At 40.7% G+C, this 19,965-nt stretch overlaps 1 long non-coding RNA gene across 1 annotated transcript in view; it reads right to left on the bottom strand.

The window, feature by feature from the left end:
• Positions 1–1,074: 1,074 nt before the first annotated feature.
• The window catches only part of LOC122967064, a 90,742-nt gene continuing 71,851 nt past the window's right edge, over positions 1,075–19,965 (bottom strand). Inside the window, exon 3 of the long non-coding RNA XR_006398534.1 lies at positions 1,075–5,728. This is a non-coding gene — a long non-coding RNA (uncharacterized LOC122967064). The remainder of the gene's footprint in view (positions 5,729–19,965) is intronic.

Below are 19,965 nucleotides of genomic sequence, written 5' to 3'. Positions count from 1 at the left end.
GCAGAGTCAATACACAGGACTACCCTGTCAGGTCTTACCTCTTCTACCCACTACAGACCAATAATCACCACCATCATCTCAGCTGTATAAACCGATAACTTGTCTGTAATTCTATTTAACGATTCTCCATGACTTCCACTGCTACTATTAATGCTTTCTAGCTCAAAGGAACCAAGTAGCCTCAATGGAGAGGCATTGCTTTGTGTAGCAGGCAGAGTTAAATACGAATAAAAACATACAGAAAAATGACTTTTGTTAATATACTATATTATTAAGGCTGATTAGGGAGGCTGACTTTTACTGCAACAAGGAATAGAGAGAAAAAAGAAAGATTCAAGCAAAAGATAAAGAAAAAGGGGAGCTGAGAGGTACAAACAGCAGTCTGAACTTTGTGTCTGACCCTGCTGTCTTTGTCCTTATGATGTAAACCTTTCAAAAAAATAATAATCACTTATACACACAGGTTTTCCCCTCATTTATGATACAAAAAAAGTTGCAGATGCAGCAGCAATATACAAAGACATACATACAAAATATGTGACAGCTGGATGCACAAACAGCAGAATAGTAGCCTGCATGTGCAGTCAGTGGGGGGATGGACATTATCTTCAAAGTGTGTATTGCCCTAAAACATTATTATCTACCTCGGGGTGTTGTCAGTATTTTGTCAAAAGGGAGGACAGTCATACAATATATGTGACTCCTGACTGAGAGCAACAGAGGATCAGCCTAGTTAAACACACCTAGCTTTCATCCACTATTGGCTAATAAACTAAACACAGCCATGAGACTGCAAGAAATTGCAGTAATATGCAGCAAACACACACGCCCGCTCTCTGCGTGACACACACACATCAATACAAACACATAAACACGCTCACACACACACACACACACACACAGGTGACAATGTTTCCCATGAGGCACATACAGTTATAAAATTAGAGATAAAAGAAAAAGCCCTGCTGTCGACTCATGTCCCACTGCTCTTTTGATCATTCTCTAAAGCAGCGCCAAACACACACACGCACACACACACACACACACCATTAAATAAAACACATAACTGAAATCTATTTTGCCAAACAGACTGTATTTTAACTATAATGTGACATATTTTATTTTCAGTATTCTAAAAGGCCTGTATCAACTGGAACTTATGCAAAGTGGCTGATTGCATTACACACATCATTGCCCTCATTTTCTCCCCTCATGTCTGCCACATGTACAGTACAGTACATTACAGTACGGTATGGTGCAGTACAGTACAATACATTACAGTACGGTATGGTGCAGTACAGTACAGTACATTACAATTTCCCCCAATTATCGTACATAAAGATGCTGTGAAATTGCTTGTGGCTCAGTCCATTAGTGTGTAAAGTATGGGTGGGGAAGGGGAGACTGCATCATTATGCTTTCAAAGAGCAGAGCATGTGTGCACTCCGCACTAATCAAGGAGCTGTAATTGATGAAGATCCTGAGCTCAGACTGAATCAAAGGCTACACTCTCTCTCGACTGTACAGGCAGGATGAAACCAGCGTATATACTGCATCAACTACTCCTTCTTTATCTGTGGAGAGGGAGCAACACCTTTAAAAATGAGGGATAAAAGACACTGCTCTGCGTTTTACTGACAGTCTGATTGCGTAATTGGAAAATAATAATGTGCATATGTGCTTTATGTCTCTGTACTGGAGGGATGGTTAAGAAATCAGCCAAAATATCCTCTTACGAGTACTTCCTGCCTTAGATATTCTGACAGTGACAGACACCTCTAAGTGTTTTTAACAGGTAGTGAAAAACAGCAGCTGACTGCAGAGATGACAAGCAACTAGAAGAAGCCTTCAAGAAGGCGTTTAAGTATTTAGGAATGATGTGAAGGCACATAAAACCATATGCTGAACCATTTGTTGAAGTAAGACAACCTGCTCTGAATATGTTCTGATGAAATAATCAATGGAAAGGAAATCCAGGCTCCCAAAACATCATTACTGTACTTACAGGGGCCAAATGTACTGTGTAAACGATGTGTACAGGCAAAGAAAACATGCATACTTCCCCACACATAAACTTAATAAAAGCAGAATGTATGGTGAACACTTCATGCATGCTTAGACCAGACCAGGGACGCAGCCAGTAATGGGCCTGGGCGGCACTGGCCCACCCACATTTCTCACTGGCCCACCCAGCTAAGATTTATCAAAATACATTTTGTTACAAATTTTTTTTTGTGATTTAAAAAATGCAAGAGTTGAGGAAGAAGACACGCCACTGCCTCCAATTACTGAGTCCACCCAACCCAGTTCTTCAGACTCATTAGCCCACAAGAATGTTAGTCTGGCCTCTTGCTCCGCGGTGCCAGTGCTCTATCCCAGTGAACCTGATGCGGGTTTATCCGCCGATTTATCTGCAATTGATGAACCACCTTCACAGCAAAATTTGAAGGTATTTCCCTGGACTGTCAAGAATGGAAAATCAAGGTGCTTTTCATCAAAGTGGTATGGACAGTTTTCTTGGTGGGAATACAGTGTAAATAAGGACACATTTTTCTGTAAAATGTGCAGACATTTCCCCAGTGGAGCTGATGGCCCATTTGTGAGAGCAAGGTTTGTGGACTGGAAGCACTTACATCAGGAATATGAAAAACACCAGATGAGCAAGCCCCACTCTGTTTCACTGGACAAGTTTCAAAGTTACAAAGCCAACCAAACTGCAGGTCAGGGAAATGTGTTAAATCAAATGAACTGTGATGCCATGGACTAATCATTTATCGAGAGGAATTGGGATCATCTTAAAAGTCGTTTTGGATATTATACTGTTTTGTGCCAAGCAGGACATCCCCCTACGTCGACACAGGAAAGATGCAGATGCTCTCAATATAGGAAACTTTGAAGAACTGTTCAAGTTCATGTGCAAATATGATCCACATATCCAAAATCGTTTTGAGCAGCTGCCCAGAAACGGAACTTTGATGAGCCCAGATGTTCAAAATGAGCTGCTGGAGTCAGCAGCCTCCTTGCTCTTGCGCAAAATCAAAACAGAATTCTGTGAAATACCAGGTGCCTATTATGCCTTTAAGGCTGACAAATATAAGGATGACTCAAAGCGTGAACTCACTTGCTGTTTGTGTGGGATATGTTCACGCAGGGAAAATAAAAGAATGGGCAATTGGGATCATGGACACAAGTGACATGTGACAAATACAAGTGGTTTTTCAGAGAAGATATTACAGGTGATTGAACTGCAACTGCAACTTGACCCATCTCTGTGCGTTGGCTTCAGGGCCGCCATTATATTAGGTAACAAGGGAGGTGTGCGTGTAATTTTAAAACAAACTTTTCCTCAAGCCATGTTTGTCCACTGTAATTTTCACAGACTGAATTTGGTCATTTGTGCAGCATCAAAGGTGTCTGGGCTAGCACATTCTTTGATACACTGAACAATATACATAGTCAACATACACAGTCTCATGACAGGCAGCAGCAAGGTTTGTGGAAGTGCAAAAAGAGCTCCATCCAGGACGCCCATGCTTGGAACTTGAGTGATCCATAGACATGAGCTGGAGCTCCGAATCTGGAGCAGTGACCAAAATACTGATGTTACTCAACATAATATTAGAAGTTGTACTTGCTGAGTGTGCTGAAAGCAGTGGTCAAATGAAAGTTTAGGTGCAGTTCCTGCTCCAACAAATACAAACAAAAAGTTCATATTTTTACTTATCACATTTGGGAAATTATTTTAGATGAGTGATTTTGCCACACAGGGTGTTTGAAGACCAACATTGTCAGTCTCTGAATGCATCGACCTAATTGAGGGACTAAAAGGGAGCTTTGCTTGGTTTAGAGACAATTCAGATTGTGATTTTGTTGGCTCTACACTTTAAGTCGGATTAAAACAGACCTCAGAGCATACATGAGTACTACCCGTTTCAAACAACCTGTGACTCTTTGAGCTATGATGAGATCATCTTTGTATTCAATGCTAAACCTGGCATTTGCGCCTTGTTTAGTAGGCCATAAAAACAACAAAGCTAGGCCTGTTGTTTTGCTCATTTTTCACTGCTTCATATTTGCCTGTGAAGCATTTCATGTTAAGTAATGGTGTGTTGTGTATAGGCCTACTATTATTAGGCTACATTGTTTATTTTCAAAAGTTGCTCATTTTTTTGCACAGAAGCTAGATTTCAACCAGATTTCATTGTATGTGTTTGATTTAATAGAAATTAAGGAGTGTGTTGTTCTTTAATTCAAGCAATGCTTGACTGGATGTTCACATTCTTTGATTTCCTTTTACTGCTGATTTGTGTAAACAGCTGCTTGCACATTTGCTATTATATGTGAGCTGACCATGGTACTGAAGCAACAATGGCTGTAATGAATGCATGAGGGATATGTTATATGTGTGATTTCTGTCTGATGTATATTATGTCATGCAGTATGTTAACACCTTCCCTGCTGTTTGGGTTTATGTTTAGTTGCCACTTTGTGCAATAAAATGATTAATTAACAGTGCCGTGCACTGTAGAGCAGGTGCACTGCTGGCTCTGCCAGTGTAAATATATTTTAGCCTGAATATGATAAAATAGACAGGTTTTTGTCTATATTGTTGTGTACAGCCTTTTATAGACTGAGCTCTGTTGGTTGAGCATGTTGTATAGGCAGTGTTTTGTTGTGATTGCCATTGTAGTGCAGAATGTTGCTGCAATGTTGTTGCTGTTTTTTCAGTTTTTCTGTTTGTTCTTTTTTCTACGTTTTTATAGCCTCCTTTTTTAAATCCTTTTTTTCTGGGAAAAGATGGCCCACCCACTTTTGTACTGGCCAACCCAAAATACAATTGCCACCTACGCCTCTGGACCAGACTTACACATTTTCTAGAGCGAGCTGAGTGTGACATATAAGCAGGAGAGGGAAATCAAGAGGACTGGGTTGCACATAATGACAGCTTGTTGGAGAACCTCACCGATGGGTCACAGTCGGTGAAACTGTACTTCTCTGCCGTTGTTTTCATTGATAGGTCTAAAGATGGGTGGAACAGAGTGATTAAGGCTGTGTGTCTACATTTTCTTATCGACCACTTATGGCTAACTGTGGGAATGGAAATGAGGTTTTTGCACATGTGGCAAGTTTTACAATGATTGAAGTTTATAAAACAGAACTACGCAAAAGAGTGTATATCCATATTTCTGTCTTTCGTGATTCCACACAGAGTTGTATGCATCTGGCTCTAGGTTGGACTTTGAACTGACACTACAAATAACATCACTCCTCTCCCTGGATTTCTTTGGACAGACTGTCTGGAGTAATAATCTCTCCATTTGATGACCTCTGTAGCTCATCCACTAACACTATTTGTGTCTAAGACCTCACACACACACACACACACATAGACATGCACACTAGGCCAGACAGCCACAGTCTGAGCCCAGCGGAGATTGACCCCAGGAAGTGCTGGGTGTTCCCATTCAGCTCTTAATTCTTGTGTTGTTAAATGCATCTGTGGTCTCAAAAGATGTAAACGCACTGAGCGCTATAAGATAATGAAAACTCAGTGGATACTCATGACTGATGGCTGCAATCACCTTGGTGCAATGAAAAATGGATCGCACTGTGAAACGGAGCAGTGTGATAAAAATATCATGCTGCGAAATGGACGGAAATGTGTCATCCTGTCATCGAAAAGTGGCGCATGGATGCTGTCTCTGTGGAGAGCCGAGTCAATCACCTCCTGTTAGAAATGACAAGCAGAGAGACAAAACAAATTATGTAGATGGAGACATGTGGCTGACAGGATGCAGAGAGTGGACCAGACTGACAGATACATGGGAGCAGGAGAAAAAAAACAACACAGTGGCAGTTTGGTGAGATCACCAAAGATGAAAAACTGATTTACGGCGTGAGCAGCAGACAGGTGAGTAGATGGACATATAACCAGACCAGACATCATGACAGACACAAACTGAGACAATGGCACCGCTGACAGACAACCAATAAAAGGCAGTTCAGTTAATGCATCACAATTGCATCAGAAAGAGAGGGGCAGGAACTTTTGGGTTGACCATAGAGCGAGCAGCTGCCTGTGAGTGCAGCTCCTGATTTCTACTCATAGTCTACTTGTTCATCTTTGCTGTACGCTTGAGGTAACTCATTATTCAACACTATGTACAAATGAGACATTTGGACATGGACACCGAAATGGCAAGTAAAATGCACCTCTGAAATAAAACTGGGGAACCAGATGGCGAGGCCTTGAACATGGCTTAAGCACCACTGCCTGGTGCTGGGCTAATGCTACCAGACAACCTCCAAAGGCTTCGCTTAGTACTTCTTGTCGATATGACACAAGCTGTGCATTCTGCCCTAAAAAGAGAACTTGAAGACGCTTTGTCACCAGTGAACACTACTTTGGAGCAAGTTAAGTCCTACTACAAGTCATACAATGAATGCATTCACAGGGTTGAAGATGGCCTAAATGACTACAGAGACCAACTAGTGTGCACTGCGCACATTACAGAGTGAAAACACATATGTAAAAGGGAACTTAGACGATCTCTATAACCATTCGTGGAGATCCAATGTGAAAGTGGTTGGCATTCCCGAAAATTTGGAGGGTCTGGACCAGGTCAAGTTTATGACTGTTTATGACCCATGTATGGTGTGCATTGGTGTAAGATGTGTGTGTGAGTGTTGTATGGTGCAAAAAAGTAAAACATAACAAAACTAAGGTAACATGACTAAACCAAACCAAAACAGGTAACTGGAGGGGAGAGCAGAGAGCTGTCCACAGCAGCAGCCACAAGCAGTCAAAGTAGAGTGACATAGCCTGTTAGCTGCAGCCAGGCTTTATCCCCTGCGATCACCAGTGCCAGGTGCTCCCAGTTGGTGCAACAAGCCATCTATAGACCAGAACAAACAGGTAAATAAGCAGCAAATCTCCAAGATGACAGGGGTCATCACAAGAGGAAGAAGGAGAAGAGCAATGACTTAAAAAAAAGAGAGAAGAAAAAAAAAGTTAATTTGTTGGACTGAATTGTCATGCTGCTGAATCTGATTAACAAGAACTTTTAATCAGCAAAATGTAAATGTCTAGAATCTGCATCCCTGTGGTATAGTTTCTTTTTTAATGCTTTCCTTGACCTGTGTTATCTTTAGCCTACATACCCTAAAGTTAGAACAAACGAACAAACAAATTTCAAAGAAGGGAGTTGTTTGTTTTAGTTGTTTGGTGAACGCTTTAGAAGTTTTTTGTTTTGTAATGCCTGCGATCATCCTCAGTTGGATAAGAAGATCTAGGTTTCGGGTTTTAAGTGTTTTTTCTTATTTCCATAAGGGGAGAGGGGGAATGTTTTTGGGGAATTACCATGGCATCTTATTACTTTGAGTGTTACGAATGGCCTAGAATTATTTTTCATTGTGTTTTCTCACATGCAGCCGGTGCCCTCACACTGTTTCGGATTACAAGCCCTGTATGTCTTTTAATATGGCTAACATAAATGACGTTGATGGAATCCACCCTGAGGATTATATCTTGGAATGTAAAGGGGCTTAATGGTCCTTTTAAAAAGAGCTAAAGTTTTCTCTCGTATAAAACAATTTAAACAGATATGTGATTCTACAAGAAAAAACGGAAGAACATAACAGACTCTGTAAAGTATGGGTTAATTATTTTTCACTCCAAATTTAATAGTAGGTCCAGGGGTGCAGCAATACTAATTGCCAAAAGAATGCAGTTGTTGTATATAGTTTCTGGATCTCTTTTTCAGAAACCTGTCATCTTAGTAAATGTTTATGCCACTTACTGGGATGATGTCCACTTTGCAAATAAGGTTTTGGCATCTGAACACACACCAGCTGTGCTATTGATCCACTGCTTGATAGGTCTAGCAAAGGCCTTCTCACTATTTATGCAACATAATGGTTATGTGGACTCTTGGAGATTTTTGAACCCTTCGGCTATGCAATTCTCTTTTATTTCTCATGTCCATCACTCTCTTTCGGACTAGATTATTTCTTTATAGATAGCTCATTTATTCCAATGGCTAGACAAACTGAATATACAGCTATAGTTATATCAGACCACTCAACAGTGATACTAGACCTTTCCTTTAAGCAGTAGAGAACGACCTCTGTAGAGACTTAACCCCCTTCTGCTTTCCAAATTCTGCAGTTTTGTATTAACTAACATAGACGTGTTCTTAGAGACTAATAAAACCAAGTCGTTATCATACTGTTTAATTTGGCAGACTTTAAAAGCTTGCCTGAGAGGTCATATCTACAAACCAATCAGAACAATTAATACTTAGGACATGCAGCCTCTATTATGAATATGGTGACAAGGTGAGCCAGCTTATGGCCCACCAGTTGAAGCGCCAAGCCACATCATGACTTATTCCATAGATATAAGACACACACCAAAATATAACAAGCAATCTAAAAGAAATTAATAGTACTTTTACAGCCTTTGATCCCTCTCTTTACCCCTCAGAATTCCCCTCAGATATAACGAATATGGATGGATCTGATTTTTTGACAATTTGGAAATACCAACTCTCCAACCAGAGGAGGTCGAAGATTTAGATCTGGCTCTTGGGCAGGAAGACATTAATAATGCTATTATGGCAATGCAGAGTGGTACAACCCCAGGCCTTGATGGCTATCCGGTAGAATTTTATAAGAAATTTATGGATAAGCTCACACTAGTTCTTCTAGAAATGTCTCAAGAATCTTTTGAAAATGAATCCTTACCTTACCCCTTTCACAGGCATCTATTTCGCTTCTTCTTAAAAAAGACAAGGACCAAACTCAATGTGGATCATACTGTCCCATCTCACTTTTGAATGTGGATGTCAAAATTTTGTCTAAAGTACCGCTGTACTGTTTAGAGCTCCCCTCCCTAAGATAATCTCAGATAATCAAACAGGTTTTATTAAAAATTGTCATTCTTTCTCTTATATTCATCGGCTGGCTGGTGTGCTTTTTTCACCCAGTGACTCTCCCTGTCCGGAGGTTGTTATCTCTTTAGGTACAGAGAGGGCGTTTGATTGAGTCAAATGGGTGCACTTGTTTAGTGTCTTAGGAAAACTTGGATTTGGCAGAACATTTAAAGCCTTGATTAATATTCACCTTTAGCATGCACATAGACAAATTACTCTAAATCTGATTACTTCCCATCAACACGTGGCGCTTGCCAAGACTACCCATTGTCCCTGCTTCTCTTTGCAATCGCAGTTGAGCCTCTTTCTATTGCATGTAAGTTAAACATGTTATTCCAAGGCATTAGGAGAGGGGGCATGGAACACTGTGTGTCTCTATATGCTGAGGACCTCTTGCTTTATGTTAATGACCCAACAGCTAGTGGCCCTGCAATTGTGTCATTATTAGGCCAATTTAGAGCCTTCGCCGCCTAAAAACTAAACCTCCAAAAAAGTGAATGCTTTCCTATCAATAACTTAGCCCTACAGATCCAACAGGAATCTATGCCTTTATATTAAACTCAAGATGGTTTCAAATATCTAGGAATATACATGAGCCGCTCTTTCACATTTCTGTTTGAAGCTAACTATATGCCTGAATTTAGCCAAATGAAGGCTGATTTTGAGAGATGGCGTAATTTACCCCTTACTATAGCTGGGAGAATACAATCATTGAAGATGACTACACTTACCAGTTTTCCTTCCTCTTTCAGTGCTTGCCAATCTTCATATCTAAGTTTTTTTTTTTAATTCAGTCAACCAATCTATAACTTCCTTTATTTGGGAAAACAAGATCCCAAGGGTTAATAAGTATATTCTCCAAAGAGGTTGTGAAGTAAGTGGACTGGGCCTTCCTAGCCTTATTAATTATTCCTGGGCATCCAATATCAAAAAGGTACTATTTTGGCTCCACCTGCCTGATACACACTGGTGTCTGCTTGAGACAAAGGGCCCTCAGGCACAAAGTGAAAGCACGCAAGCAGAACATCTACAGCAACGGCAGGATTCCACCAAAGTTCCCTGAGGTGAAGCAGGCATGGGAGGATGTAGCAGTGAGCGTGTCCTCATCTTCTGGCATCACCAAAAGTGCAATGATGTCAGAAGACAGGGAAAACAAAAGCTTGCTGATCACTGAAAACAGCTACTGGAAATGGGAGGAGGACCACCTATGACCACTGAGGATCTGACATCAGCAGAGGACATCGCTGCCTCTACCCTCAGTGCTGAAAGCATTGAGGGTTTTGGGGGGCTAAAGGTGGGTGTCCAAGGTAATTCAATGATAATGCCATGATAATGCAATGATAACAATAAATCAATGTGTACAAACCATGCAGGCTTCGTGCTAAAATCGTTTATTTTACATTAACACCTACAACAAAGCCATTCAGTAAATGAACCGTAAATGTCATGCAGCTCCGCTTACTGAAGATCCTGATGCCAGACCCAGTAGGCAAGAGCAGGGGGTAGTTGTGGAGGGAGAAGAGAGGTGGAAGTATGGAAACTTGATCACTGTAATCTCAAAAATGTTAAAGAATATTTGTTAAATATAGTTAAAATTAGTTTTAAGCATGTAAAAAATCAACATACACAGTTGTCAGTGCTCTCCAAGGTGCTGATCATGCTGTTGGCAGCAGCTAGGAGCTGTCTGAGCTCTTTTTTTCTCCCCCACTCACAGTAGTGGAAGGCTCCTGCCAGCGGGAGATTTCAGCTAATACTTTATTTAGTTTAATCATTGTTTTCACCTGTTTCCTAGAGCATATACATCCTCTGTTAGTGTGTTCTGGTTGCTGAATCTTGAAGTCTGCTTTCATGTGTGAGTCACTGCCTGTCAAAGAAGTTAGCCCGTATTAGTTCCGTTTGTTATTTTCTGCGCCATAGTTTGACAGTCACCAGTACTTAGATATCATTGATGGCTGTAGTGTTTTTTTGTTTTGCCAAGTGAATAAATCTCCTTAACTGGTGTTCTGCCTCTCATTTGCACTTGGATCCTCTCTAGACTCTGATAACAGTGAATCCCCAGGGTGGCATTTGAAAAACATTTGTAAAATGCAATGTAATTAAAAATGTCCAAATAAATGCAATATTTGGACTTTTTTATCAGTTTGCTTACCAGGCTACAGATGACGCAGCTCTTCTGCCAGCTGATCCCTACTTGCCTGTGCTGCTGCTGGTGTATTTGGGTTCATTGGCATATATAGTTCAGCATGACGCCTTCTAAAGTCCTGTACTGTGTCCTCATCAACTTCCAAGGGACATCCATGATGTATGGCAATGTTATGCAGCACACAACATGCCACAAAGAATGCTCAGATGAAGGCTGTATTGTAATGTTCCACCTGACTTATCCAAACACCTGAAGCTTCGTGTTTTCGATTGATTGACAACTCACACAGTATTGTAGGCATGATTAACGGTGTAATCAGCCATGTCTTTAATGGATAGCCATAGTCCCCTAACAGCCACCCCTTCAAGGGGGGATCCCTCTGGAAGACTGCAGTAATGACAGAGTTGTCCAGTATAAATGAGTCATGGCTTGATCCAGGATAATTTGCGAATACATGTGTAACTTTACATTGCAAATCACCTGGATGCTGATGGAATGGGTTCCCTTACAGTTCACCTATATCAGAGCGTTCTCTGATGGGGCATGTAGTTGCTCGTGCATGCAATTGACTGCACCCAAGACCCCAGGGAACCCAGAGTTCATCCAGAACTCCTATTTAACCCATTCTTGGCTGGCAAGTGTCATGGGGAATTTAATAAATTCATTGGCATGTCGGACTAGGCCTGATATAACCGCATGAATGGCTGAACTTACGGCAGATTGGCATATGCCTCCAACTGAACTCAGGGGATGCTGGAATGACCCACTAGCAAAGAAATGGAGCACAGCCATGACTTTCACAGCATAAGGACAGCAGGCATTAGTCTCCAGCTCATCTGCGATTGCAGATGTCTGTTACAGCCCTGCATGATGGGCATAGTTTATGGCCACAGGACAGATATGTGGCCCTTGGCTGGTGGACCCTCTGCCTCCACTGTCTCCTAATCCTCTGTCCTGAGCAAATGCACCGATATTTAACTGAGGAGTTCAATGAATGATGTTTTGTTCAACTTACATGCTCTTGTATTGATGTAGCAGAACCTTTAGACAATGGGGTTTGAATGGTCTCATGTGCATTAAGGATTTATACACCAACAACATATTTGATAGTTTTGAAAAATATGGCCTCTCACATAGTAGTTTCTTTAAATACCTGCAGATTGACCACTTTGCCATGGAAAAATGTCCCTCTTTTCCTGATCTCCCACCTGCCACAGTGTTGGAAAAACTCACTCTTAGCTTTGATGATAAAGAACTGATCTCTGTATTATACTTTCAACTGATATCTTTAGTAGATCAAAACCTAAACAAAATGAACTTGGTTGGGATCTGAATGAAGAATACAGAATGAAAGCACTGAAGAGGGTCCATTCCTCATCATCATGTGCTAGAGTGGGGCTCATACAATTTAAAGTTTTGCAGGGTTCATTTAAGCAAAGCCAGGCTTGGTGACATATATCCTTGGACAGCGGTTGGCTGTGACAGGAGCTCCTTCTCTCCAGCCAATCTAGCGCATGCATTTTGGTCTTGCCTGCAGCTTGAAAACTACTGGGCAATGGTTTTTAAAACCATCAGTGAGGTTCTTGGGGTGACATTAAGGCCTTGCCTGCTTATAGCTATATTTGGTACAGCAGATGAAACTTTGGATTTAAATGCAAAACAGTCTGATATCATTGCATTCACATCACTTTTGGCCCGTAGGAGAATTTTGCTGGTCTGGAAATCTACCTCCATCTGCTGCTGCCTGGCTGGAGGACATATTTTTTCTAAAACTAGAAAAGATTAAATTTACACTGAGGGGGTTTGTGAAAAAGTTTTACTCAAAATGGGAACCTTTCTTGTTATATTTGAAAATCTTAGGGAACTATCCACTGGATGAGGGCATTTGATTGTAGTTGGGGCTTTGTTTTTTTCTTTTTTCTCTATCTCTTTTTTGTTCTCTCCTTTAAAAAAAAACAAAAAACATGTAAATATATATATATATATATATATATATATATATATATATATATATATATATATATATATATATATATATATATATATATATATATATATATATATATATATATATATTTACATGAACACTGATTACCTCATTGGATGGTTGATGCATTGTAAATGAGTGTATTCTGAATAATCTAACATTTGGATATGTGTTGGCCTATGTCTTGGAAGAGTGTAGAGGCATGGCTGTGAAAATGCGCACTTATATTTGTGAAATGTTGCATTGTGAACACATCAGCTGCCAAGTTGTGTTTGGGGAGGGTGGATGAGGGGAATCTTGTTTTTAAAAAAAAACAAGAATGGAGGGACATGTAATGCATTACGCAACCTGTATTGTATCATTCCTTCAATAAAAACAAAAGAAAGACAGGGGTGACATGCCACTGTGACATCTGGAGAGAAAGTTGGCTGTTGTTAGGTCACATGTCCAGCCCTCGGTTAACTACTATCAGTAATAAGCGGCTTGGGCAGAGAAGACAGGCTTAATGAAGGCTAAGCCATGCTTACAGCTTCTCCCAGTGGTCAGCGGTCAGAGGTTAGCTGCTTAACAGCGGGAAACTAAAGCAAAACACATTTCAAACAAAGTGGAGGACATACATAGGAGAGTATATTAAAATCATCAGTTATTAGCATATTTATTGCACTACAGGGGTTATACTTATGCAAAAAAAGTGATTTTTTTAAACAGTTGTGTCCTGCAAGAAAATGAATGCTGCAAGAGGGAGTCATGCAAAGTCACTTTCAAGGCCTGCATTTCCCTTGTATCCTATTTTCATTCAAAAACAAAAGAAAAAACAGAGACAGGTAGAAAAAAGAAAAGGAATGGAGAGATGCAAAGGAGGATAAGAGAAAGAAAAAAACAGAATCAAGTGAAGTGAGGGAGAGAGAGATTTCCTGTCCCATCCAAGGGCATGGCAGTGCTCATGTTCTCAGTCGGCACCATCTGCTCCAGGAGCCTGTCAGCCTGCCAGCGAGGAGAGCAGTACAAGCCTCCGCCAAAACAAGCCGTAACACCATCACCACCATAACAAATAAACAAACAAACATCACACACAGACAAGCACACACATGCATACACACACACACACACACCACAGAGCAACACATTAATTCTGCTCCGACGAGTGTCTGCAGTAGAGTTCCAGCTATTAAAAATCTGCAATCTCTCTGGGTTGGCAGATATCTGTGAGACAGCAAAATGAATTTTCCAGGGGAGAGTAACACGATGATGCAAAATAATTACATTTCTACAGGAGATATGAATGATGGTACGGTCCTATGAGTTGCATCCAGGTGAGAGCGCTGGGCCGGCGGCTGGCTGAGTCAGGCCCGGGGTGACAGCGCATGAGAGCACCCACGAGGGACCGGCAATGTGTGGCAATGTGCTGCAGTCAGCTCAACTGATGTCTTGTTTCAGGGTGTATTTCTGTGTGTGTGCTGAGTGTGCATGTATGTGTGTGTTTTTGTGGCTGGGTCGGTGTGTATACAGTACAGGGAGTACTGAGAGTTTGTGTGTTCCCAACTGCTGAGTCTGTCTGTAGCTGGGAGGAAGGAGGAAGGGAGGGTAATGAAGTGAGGTGCACCAACCAAACAATATCACATTTAGCACCTATACACACACACACACACATCACATTTAGCACCTATACACACACACACACACACACACACACACACACACACACACACAAACACACATGTGCTCCCAAACAAATACTTTAACACCAACCCCAGGTAAGCTGGTGTGATGGATAATGCAGGAGTAAGTGACATGAATACATATCAGTCTTGTAAACAGTCATTCATTCAGAGACACACAATATGTCATATAGATGTAAACACACACACATTACTTTGACCCACTTATACCACCGCATGCTACAGTAGAAACTACAGTCGACCCAGATATCAGCTGACATTCATCTCTTTGTAGAGGACTGGAGGCATCTGTCTATTATGCACAACTGTCTAGAAGGCAGAGAAATGAATCGCTTGTCAACACGTTCGATAGATTTGAGCAGATGGACACTCCATCACTCTCTGGCCCTTGTCGCTGAGCCTTGCAAAAAACACCTGACCTACACTGTACCCTCTCAGATCTCACAGATTGTTACAAGCTTCCCAACAAGCAAAGACGAAGGGCAAAAGTGAAGGTATTATGGAGAACAAACACATACACAATATGACATAGTTAAAGAGTTAAGAGCTAGAAATAATGACATTGCTTGCTGTGTTTTGCCTATAGGACTGACTCACCAAAATTACAAAAAAAAAAGAAAAAAAATTCTCACTAGCTGTTGAATTTCTTAATGTAATTTTTCAAAGCTGTGAGCACCTGAAACAAGATCCCATTAACCTTTATTGTATTGGAGTGGAGGCGGAAATCTCAGAGATAAATATCTCAAAACCTCGACAAACAAAACTAAACTATCCATACAGTTTGATACAACTACAGCTAGATTTTAATATAATATTTTTTGGGTGAAGCAAGTCTTTGATATATAGACAAAAAGATGGTAACTAAGATAACTGATTAGTAAATGTATAAATATTCATATCATATAATCCATTAACAACAACAAAACATGGGAATAGTAGATATTTCTGTTACATACAGCTCTTGTTACGTTTCCATTAATTGAATTATTGTATAAACTTGATTAACTGAAGTCCTTGAACTTTTGAAGATCTAGATTTCTTGATATCTACTGCAGCAATAAGGCCATACAATAAAACGTTCCTGCCAAAAATCCCTTTTTGTACTTGTTTGAAATGATCAAAAATGAGTCATTAAGATCCTTACAGGTGACTGCATGTGTTAGTTGAGAGGTGATACAAATTTACATAAACTGCCATGTATAAATATTGCATAAAGGCAGTGGTTCTCAACCTTTTCATCTCATTACCCCTTAAAACAAAGCTATACTTTATCTATTAACAGGCTCTCATTACTGGTTGCTACAAATTGTGAACAGTGATCCAAAGAATCATTTTTGTTTGATTCATTTCTTTTCTTCTTTGGGGTAAAATTATCCAGTAACTCACGAGAAAAAAACAAAGATTTGCATAATCTTATTTTTGTGCTGCAAAATCTGTTTTGTCTTCTTCCTTATCCTGTTTACCATCTTGCAACCTTTACCTTGGTCTCGACCCCCAGGCTGGGAAACAACACAATCAGCTAACCAGCTCTCATGGGGGCTGCTCTCCTTTGACTATCCCCCTCTCCCTCCTCTCCTCTCCAGCTCAGGTCTCAGCCCTCCGCAAGTGACACCCACACTTCACCCCTCTGTTAGGAGAGAAGAGGTGCATATACAATTTGTCTGTGAAGATTTATTACAGAAGAAGGCACGATGTTCACAAGTGGCCAACAGCATGCATGATTCATGGCACAAACGAACTGCTGTGGTGTGGTTGCAGCACTGTGGCTTACAACGTGTGTTTCTCTGGTGCCTCTATGCAGTGTTTGCAAGTCTCTGTTGCTGAGTGCTGTACATACCAACAATGCCACAAATTTTACTGTGTCATACACATTTTCTTTATTCTTTATGATTTTTTTTCCCCAACCTGGCACCTCCTTATGCAGTATTCCAGACACTGTGATCAAAGTGCTGTTGAGGAGCTGCTGTCCTTATCGTTCTGGACGTGTGCGATGCCCAGATGCTCAAATCTAACTGCATTACCAGAAGTAACAGACAATGTGAGATATTCACAAATACTTTTTATTATTCATTATTATGAAATCAATTGTTTTGCCTTTAAAAGTTTTGCATGCATGAAATGAGATGGTAGATGTGACTGTGCGCTGCAGTTTTGCATACTCCTTTATTCCTGCATAATATTAAGGCACTCACACTGATGCTTTCTCAAATTACATGGAATATAGTTATACTTATTGAGTTTAGCTACTGCGCACATCATTTATATGTGAAATCATTTAATCAAGGAGTTAATTCCAACTGTGAGGAAATGTAAAATATATGTAAAGATATGCAAAACTACTGAAATATATCACCATGTAGCCACAAACCAACCCCAAACTTATGTCCAAGACTGTCATAGCAGAACTATTTCTCTCATTTCCATACCATTCACGATGATACGTTGAGAGTGTGTGAGCGTGTGATGGCCGACTATCAAGAAAGTCTCGCACTCCTCCTCCTCACGGTCAGCCGACGGCTCTGACCCTAGCCCTTGCTCCCATAAGCACTCTCTTTATGGATCTACTATTGAAACCCAGAGAAAAGTCCATAGCAATATATTTCCCCTCTCATATCTATCCACTACAATCACTAACGATCTCCTTCTCCCCTTGGGCTGCAAATTATCGGGAAACGCCAACGACTAGCTGAGCAGTAATTTGTGGAGCAGCGGAGCCTCATCCCCTTGACCTTCTCTCCCTCTCTCCATCTGAGACAGCCAGCCTCTCTCCCATCAATTCCTCTATTCAATTTTTTTTTTTCCCCCACTGGTGAATGTCACCTCCTTTCTTTCCCCCTTTTTTTTCTCTCACTTTTTCCTCAACCTTTCTTTTTCTCTCCAACCTCAATCTCCTGTAATGATTTACACACTGCCTCCACTATAAGGACAGAGGGAAAAAAAAAAAGCCGATCTTAAATAACGAAATTAATTTTTTATCAGCTGCAAACTGATTGATAATTCAGGGGGAAAGGCTGACAGCTGTGGGGCCGCAGAAAAAAAAAAAAAAAGAAATACACAAGGTTTGTGTGTATCAAGTCTCTGTCAGGCCATGCAGCTGTCAAACTCACGCTGAATTATCAACCCGCAGGCCAGCTCTCCTGCAAAATCAGTTTGAAAGAATGCACTGCAGAACACAACAACAACAAAAAAAAAACCCCAACAACAGTAGCGCTGGGTGCCATCACATGACTCGGGAGAGTGTATTCCAGCAAGAGAACTGTTAAATCTGATCATTGATATGCTGAACACACGCCTGCCTCTCTAAGAACAGATAAGGAGTGTGGACATGTGTGCAGATGATGATGATTCAAATTATGTTTTAGCAGAACAAACTCATCTTTTGAGTTAGATGCAATCCGAGAAGCTTTTCTCAGCAATTTGGCTGAAATACATACAGGAGGAGGAGAGTGGTATGATAAGAATGAGTCAAGTTGATACACATAATAGTGGGTGAGAGTGAGCATTTCACCGTGACACCCACATCCTCAACATGAAGACCTGCAGTGGGCTGCCTGCTCGCTATGGCAGACAGCATCGATTGATCTTTTGAAACCCAGAATAGGCTGCAGAATGAGAATATTTTATATACCAACACATATACACATCATAACTAAACTACAGACCTGCCACACTGCACCCTGACAGGTTTAGTCGTTCCAGTTTGTGTCTTATATAAGATTGTGTCATGCCGGTGTACACGGACAAGATCAAGATTACCTTACTGTCACCCCCCCGTCCCACACACACACACACACACACACACACACACACAAATGACACAGCTAGTTAAAACCTAGTTTGCAGCTGACTTGGTGTGATTTTTTTTTTTTTTTTGGCTCTGCCTGTGCCTGAGCCTCAGAAATACAGTCATTAGCCCAAATTGATACTATTCTCTGCGCAGCTATAATGACATCTTCCATCAGCTAATGTGAAGTCAGACGGGAGCTTTCATTATCTACATTAGCCCATGAACAGTAATCAAATTGTATCATTTTACTGTCAGAATTTCAATTTCTAAACACCCACAAATGTCATGGCAAACATCATCCCGGTAGATACGCTGAATAGAGCGATCTCTGGTCTCTCCTACATTTGCAGGTTAATTGCTAGACCTGTTAAGCCTCCCCATCTGACCAGCTGCTATGTAGGCCATTGATCCCTCCAGCTGGCCGCTGCCACGTGACGCCAGCATCTGGTTTCTAGGCTGTGGCAAAGGTCATGGGCCTTCTGTCCTCTCTACCTTACGCCTGTTTCACTTACACCCAACATACAGACACCTGGTGCTGTGAAGAGTACACAGCCAGGTACACTGAGAAAGACAGATAAATCAAGGAAGATAGCACAGAGTGGCACAAATAGATGTATAGAAAAGGCAATAATGCCAAGCTTTGAATGTTTATCTTCATAGCGAAAAGTCTAAAGACACGTGGCTGGATTTGTTTTGTTATGGCTCTGGATAGAGGATAAAGTGAAAGCAAGAAAATGTAGTCACATAATGAAATAACCTTGTCCCTTTTGTACCACAACTCTCTGTTTGTGTACTAAACCCAACACCGAATGAGAGAAGTTGCTAGAATACTGTCAAGCAAGCAGCAGTTACGCACGTATGTGTGTGTGTGTGTCCAGCGTTTCTTTTTGCCATTCTTATTTGATTTTCTGAATAAGACCATTGTTACAGAGAACAAATGCTTGTTATTCCCTTCCACCACTGCAATGCAGGGCCAGCACAGAGCTTTGAATAAGACTTGCAAACAAAAATAACAGTGATGCTAAAAAGAGAAAATACTATTCTTGAGTTTTCATGCTGATTTAAAATAAGTTTTGAATAATCAAGTCAGTGAGAGAATATCATTTGATGAGAAGAAATACAGATACATTTTCAGAAATGACAATTATTGCTAAATCATTTCATTCCAGAGATCGGGCAACCAGAGAGAGAGAGCGAGAGACAGAGAGAGAGGAGAGTGGTATGTTAATGCATGCAATAAAAATTAAAAAAAAAAAGAAATAATTAAAAACAAAAACAAAACATGACCTGTTCATCAGTGTCAGTCTTGCATCGTGACTGTGGGTAGACACCATCACACTCTGAATATCGTATGGATGGATTTACTTGTGGGTGGATTAAATCGTGCTGTAGAATTTGTCATCTGATGTGCTAACAAAAACTGCACTACCAATATA

The sequence above is a fragment of the Thunnus albacares genome, chromosome 17 (genome assembly GCF_914725855.1).
Source record: "Thunnus albacares chromosome 17, fThuAlb1.1, whole genome shotgun sequence".
NCBI lineage: Eukaryota > Metazoa > Chordata > Actinopteri > Scombriformes > Scombridae > Thunnus > Thunnus albacares.
This window is presented reverse-complemented; position numbering and strand designations above follow the sequence as displayed.